This window comes from Neomonachus schauinslandi, chromosome 10, assembly GCF_002201575.2.
Source record: "Neomonachus schauinslandi chromosome 10, ASM220157v2, whole genome shotgun sequence".
Classification (NCBI taxonomy): Eukaryota; Metazoa; Chordata; class Mammalia; order Carnivora; family Phocidae; genus Neomonachus; species Neomonachus schauinslandi.
Window position 1 is genome coordinate 54866116 of NC_058412.1, and position 6500 is coordinate 54872615.

Genomic DNA, 6500 nt, shown 5'->3' on the forward strand with positions numbered 1-6500 from the left:
GAGTCTCCTTCTCTTCCATCCCCACCCCCATTAGATAACACACAAAGCTCGCTGTTCACAGTTTAGGACTACCTGAAAATGCACCTCTGGAAAATCAGATTGGGGTGCGGGAAGGGGTGCGGGAACGTGGGTTCACACAGCCATTGCCTTGTGTTTTCCCCGCTTTCACGACTGTCCAGTGGAAACTGAGTCTCCAGAACAAGCTGGCGCCTCGTGGGTCGGCCAGCAAGGACCGGGCGCGTGGCTCGCCTCCATCTCCCCTCGGTGCCAGACGCTGCTCGATGCGAAAGGTTGTGGGGGGGAGCGAGAGCGGTCGGTGGGGATCAGGCGTCTGAGAGGGGTGTTTGCCGCTTTGCTGGGTTTCTTTGAGGTGGAATTATCAATGGGCGCAGGGATCTCCCCCAGATCCAGGTATCTGGTTGTTTAAAGCCCCAGGGTACCCTCAGCAAGTGGCTTCAAGAGGGCCTCGCTGAGCCTTCCCCACCCACCCACCCATGTCCAGCTTGTTGGGTGAAGCAGGCGAGCGCGAAAAGGCGAAAGGTTACCCAGACTGCAGTTCGAAGACCTGAGGCTGCGGGTAGTGGTGGGGTGGGAGGTGAGAGCCTGGGGACCTTCCGTGGAGAAGGGGAGCTCGCCACTTTGGGGGAAGGGAGGAGGAAGAGAGCGCAGAGGTGTGAGGGGGCCCCAAGATGAAAAGCAGAAGGGAGGGGAGGAGGAAAGCGAGCGGGCGCAATCCCACCCTTCCAGAAGGTCGTCAACCCCGAAGAAAGCAGACACAGGGTTCCTGACCCCTGCCGGGCACGCCCGGGCGCGGAGCGAGGGACCCCTTCGCAGCGCGCCTTTCCACTTGAGGCCCCCGCCCCGAGGAGCCGGCCGGGCGGCTGCGTGAACAGGTGACTTTATTCACTGCTTCCCGAATCGTCGAGGTCCCGGGACTCGTTTTCCGCCTGGAGATTAAGATCATTGCTCGCGTAATGAACTTAATGCTTTAGGGTAGAGGTGAGTGTGTCTGCGAGTGGGCAGGGGTAGGAATTACCGACCCGATCGATGGGAGACTGGCTTAAAACTAAATCCCTTTTCTCCAGGGCTTCACCGCCTGGTTTTCCCTCGCGGTGGGCTGAGAGTGCCTGGCTGGCAGGGGGCAGCCCCCGGGCGCGGCCAGCAACAACCGAGACCCTAAATGTCCTTCATCTCCCTGCCAAGACCCCCGGGGTACCCGTTTTTTGGGTAAAAGCTCTTAAAAATTCAAATGTTGGCGAACTGATTGCTCAATATGTCGTTTGTTTTCCCTTTCAGCTCCGCCTTGGGAGAGGACGTTACGGACACGTTGGCGGGCAGATTGGGCCAAAAAGTGACAGCCCCCCCCCCCCACACACACACAGCCCGCTCCCCGCCATCCCCCGCTCTCTCTCCCTCACCGCTCTTTTCCCTGGCTCCGGGATTCCCAACGTAGTGTAGACTGCACCTGGCCACCCTGAGTGCTGCGGACCGCTAACAGTCAAGGGGGTGCGGGATGGCACGGAAGAGGGGGATGAAATACGAGGGGAAATGCCGAGCCAGGCGGGGCACACCGCTATCCAATTCCACGCCACTCAGCCGGGCGTCCAAGCGCCCACCCGGGAGCTTGAATCAAGTCATGTTTTTACTGCGTTCACGTGGGCCAAGGGCCTGCTGGGATCCTAAAAGGCAAGGGAAAGTTTGCAAAGGCTTTAAAGCGATCCCGAGGAGCTCCTGCCTAAGGACTCGGGGTGCTGCCCACGAACCCCCTACTGCGGCCCCCCACCCTGGCACTCGCGACCCGCCAGGCGGGCGCTGCCCGGGTTCCAAATGCCCTCCGAGCCCCCAAGCTCTCGGAGTCGGCGCTCCCAGCGCCGCGGTGGGATTCGGCAATAGAATCCATCAAGAAGCCTCTAGTACACCACAAAGCACACCAGAGCGGTTCTAAGGGAAGGGGGCCCAGAGTGCCCCAGGAGGTGCCTTTCCACAACCTTCTGCACAGACCCGGGTCGTCTCGTCTCCAGAGACAAAGTCAGCAGTCCCCTTACACTTGACTTTCCTCTTGCGGTCGGGAGGAGATAGGAAGCCCCTGGAGATGCCGGAGCCGCCCCCAAGGTGCCCTGGGCTCTAAGCATAGACCTGTCCTCACAGGCACAGGGTCCAGGCCTGGACGCTGTGCACCGTAGGACGCAGGGGGCAGCGGCGTCCTGGTCTGGACTCCACGCAGCTGCCGCGGCAGCCCGCGGGAATTCCTTTCCGGCGCGGAGGTTGGCCCAGCCGCCCGCCACCGGCGTCTCGCCTCCCGCCCTGGCCCGCAGACTTGGGCTGGGGGGCGCTGCACACAGCAACCGACCCGGAGCGCAAAATCTGCGTGTCGCGTGGGAGACGCGGGCGGGAGGGGGCGGGTAGGGCTTGCGTTTTTCCTTGTCAGAAGCTTTCGACTTGACTACGAAGTTTCCCAGTAGGCGCCTCTGCCCGGGGGTCGGAGCCTCCCACCGCCGCTCCTTCCCCTCCCTCCACCCCGCCCCCCGCCGGCCCAGTGAGCCGCAGCCTCAGCCCCGGCCTGGCCGCGCGCTAGGTCCCCCAGGCCGGGACCCCGCGCCCGAGCGCCGCGCCTGCCTCCCCGCCGCCCTCCCCAGGCTCCGCGGGGGTGCCTCTCCCCCGGGCGAAACTCGCCGGCCGGGCGCACAGTGAGAAGACACCCGCTGCCTCCCGAGGAACTCCTAATACCATCCATACAGCTTTAATGCGTTTATAATTCGATAAGTGATTTCAATTTGAAATTGTTAGTAACTAATTTTATGGGTAATTTTTCCACATGAAATATTTAAGCATCAGATTAAGGGAGCCAGTTCCGACACAGGATAATAAGGGGGTTTCCCCCCCACCCCCCGCGCCTCCGCCTCCCTCCGTTTCCTACCGAGTCGTTTTTCCAAATCCCCAAAAGATGGCAGTCGAAGCCGACATTCTTCTTTTCCTGCGGCTCTGCGAAGGGAGGGAGGGGGAGAGGGAGGAAGGAAGGAGGGAGGGAAGAAGGGGGGGGCGGAGAGAGAAGAAGAGAGAGAGAGAAAAGAAAAGGAGAGGGAGAAACTAGACGTAGCAAGGACTTTTCAAACTAATTCTTTCACACGTTTTAATACAAGCAAAAAAAAAAGAAAAAAAACCAAAACAGTGGTGAATTTCTTGGCGATGTCCTGGCAGAAAAGAAAGCCAAAAAACGTGCCTTGTAGCCTCAGAGTAGGGGATGTAAGAAACTCAGCACTTTTCAACTAAACCCTCAACTCAGAGCAGAAGCCAGAGAGGGGAGACCGGGGGAGGGGCAAACTGGCTTCTTTGTATTTTAATATTATATTCAAATACTGTACAACTAAGCGACTTGTTCTCTGAAGGACAGGACTCAGCAAATTACTTAATGGGGAGAGAAGAGGTGGGGTGAGGAAAGGTGAGGGGTGGGGGGCGAACTGCTGTGGGCGGAGGGGAGGCTGGGGCCAGCAGCGGATGAATTGCAGACCAGTTGCCAAACTTTTTTTTTTTTTTTCCCCTGCTGCTGCTGCGGCGGCTGCCTTTGCTGCGCCTTTGCTTTGAATGTGGGTAACTAGGAAACAGCAAGCCGTCTGAGAAGACGGAATTTCCAACGTGTAAAATGTTCTTAACGGAACCATTGAGCGAGTGCAATAAGGCGTGAGGGGGAACTAATCTTCCCATTTAAATGTTTGTGGCAATTTTATCTAAATGAATTTTAATGCTAAACGAGGGTAATTCCCCATTTGTAGCGCGTTTACTTCTCTTTCCTGTGCTTTTAAAGCAGTCGAACATCATGCAATGAACAATAACAATAAAAATACTGTCAAGGCATATTATTCATTTCGAATGTGTTATAATTACAGCTGATTAAATATGATAGGGTAAAATATTTTTAATTTTTTAAAAAATATTTAAATCGTGCTAAAAGGTCTCACTCAACCAGCGGGGCCCCCCCATAAAAATAAAAAGCAGGTACAATTGTGGGCCCTTGTTTAGAAGAGGGCGTTCTGTTTTTGTCTTTTAAGAAACATCAAAAACACCCTCAGCACCTCTATTATTTCTTTCTTTCAGATAAGTGTCCTCAATAACCTCCAAGCTGGCTCTGAAATTTACAAGAGAAAAAGCTAAAATCGCATTAAGGGGGAGTGGGGGTGTCCAGGCAAGGGGAGAAACGATCTGAGGAGAGCAAGGCCCTCACAAAGCCGCCGCACGGAGCAGGGAACACAAGGAAAGAACACAGTTTGTTTTATTTTTTCTAATTCATTGGACACTAATGATCTTGAATCTTCATAGTCTCCATATTTCCCGATTCTTCTTCACTTGCACCCTACTCCTCCTCCTGGTGCTTGCCTCTCCCGCCCCCCTGCCCATCTCTCTCTCTCTCCCTCTCTGTCTCCTCCCCTTTCTTTCCCTCCCCCAACCGGCAAGAGCACCGTCAAGAATAAAGGCTGAAAATAACCCACGCACCCAGGCATGTACTGGGGAGGAGGGGCAAATGGATGGGTAGTTCATAAAGTTTAGTATTCATTTTTAAAGTAAATAAATGGTTGTTAACTGCTAGTAACCAGCTACCAAAAGAGAATTATTTCACTAATATGGACTATTTATGTCCCCGAAGAATTGCCAGTGGGGCCAAATCTGAAATTTAAACAAGCCCATATATGGGGTGGGGGCGGAGTGGGGCGGAGGGCGCTGCCGCGCGGAGGCGGCTGAGGGTCGAGCTTCGCTCCGTCTGCGCATCCACGTGTTTAGAAACAAGGCCCAATAAACAAAAGGTGAGAATGCGCGCTGCGCTCCAGCAGGTGAGTCAGTCAATCACACGTCACCTAGTAAACCCAGCCCACAGCTGGTTTCTCTTTTCAAATAGAAAATAGAATTGTTCAGGGCGGGTTTATAGGGTGACATGGGCCTGAAAGTCAGACTTGAGTTTAAGGCGCTCTCCTCCGACCCATCCTTTGTTTACAAAGCAATCACTCCTAAAAGGATGATTCTTGTAAAAGGAGAATTTGCCTTAATTAAAATATTTGTATATCTCCCTTAGCTTTGGGAAGCACTTTTTATAGCAGCAATTTTATTTAAATAAAATTATAAGCTATTCCAGCTTAAACATGTTATTTTGTACCATTTAGCTGGCTGCCATGCAGAAATTCTGTACAGCTGTTCTGGAAAATTGGTTAATAACCAGTTTTATCCAATGCGAACATAGAGAATATTTATAAAAATTAGATTTTGAAGTCTGGTCTCTTCAATTCACATAGTTAATTTCCTAATAAACATCTACTGCTCATCCTAGGTAACATTCTTAGTAAAAGACTTACCTCTGTATTTAGGTTTGCCATTATGTGCAAGAATAATTTCACTGATACTAGGTGAGGAATTCTGTTGGATGCAATCTGAGGCTACAGTTAGTTTAGTGCCTTTGGTCCTTAAATTTGCTGATATTAGGAGTTCATTAAGTCAGCTTAAAGAAATCAGTGACTATTATCAAATAATTTACTTTGTGGTTAAAATTTTCAAGTACAAATATGTCTGAGGGAGCTAAAATTAATTTTCCTATTTACTGCATTAATCCTTAAAAATTTGGGGGGCAGTAAACAAATTTTTCAAGCAGTGGAGTCAGCATGACAAAAATAATCTTGTTTTTATTTTAGATTCAGATTTCATTACTGCACTCAAACGTTACTACAACTGGGCTTGGCGTTATTATACAATCCAAACTGTTTCCGTCAGAAACGCTAAGACTCAGTGTGCAATGATTGTTATTAATAATTAGCTCCTTGGTTTCTTGATAGAAAAAGGCTATCAACAAGCATTTGTTTATCCACAACAAAAAGTATAATTAGCTTATCCCACTTAGTAAATCTTGTATGCATGCCAACTCATACCAAACTGCTACTTTTACAAAAAAAATTGCAATAATACAGTTCATTTTTCCAGTCCTTTTTGCACAAAATTTATTTACAATGTCTACATAAATGCTCCAAGGTGGGACTATGGAAAAATACACACATGACCGATGCTTTGCTCAGAAATAAAGTCAACATATTAAAAATAAATCTTCAGTCTATGTTTTTGAGCTGCATAAAACAGGAAGTGATGTATAAGGTGGTGGTTGTTGCATGGGGACAATGATGCTTGATGTGACAATTAGGCTTCTAAACACACGGCCTTTTGGTTTCCATGCCTCCTCCTACCAGTCTCCTTAAGACACTGCCTGCAACAGCTGATTAATCATTGTTGATGACTGCAGTTTTTCCCATCCTTCCCGATTTACATCTGTTCAGGCCAATTCAAATATGGTGAGTAAATGAATTAGACATGCAAATTCAAGCCCCAGGCTAGAGAGAGAGGGAGAGAGAGAAAAAGAGAGAAAGAAAGAGAGAGAGAGAGAGAGAGAGCGTGCATGGCTGAAATCCTAGGCGAGAAGAAAGATTCTTCTGCCTGATAGTTATTTTAATGCTCTAAAAATCCTGCAAATC

The 6500-nt window shown here is 50.4% G+C and overlaps 1 protein-coding gene across 3 annotated transcripts in view; it reads right to left on the reverse strand.

The window, feature by feature from the left end:
* Nucleotides 1-5722: 5722 nt before the first annotated feature.
* Nucleotides 5723-6500, reverse strand: part of MEIS1 (Meis homeobox 1) — a 133500-nt gene continuing 132722 nt past the window's right edge. For all 3 annotated transcript variants that reach the window (XM_021699079.1, XM_021699081.2, XM_021699080.2), the window contains one exon: nt 5723-6500. This exon is cut by the window's right edge and continues 672 nt beyond it. The gene's annotated coding sequence lies outside the window, so the exon portion shown is untranslated.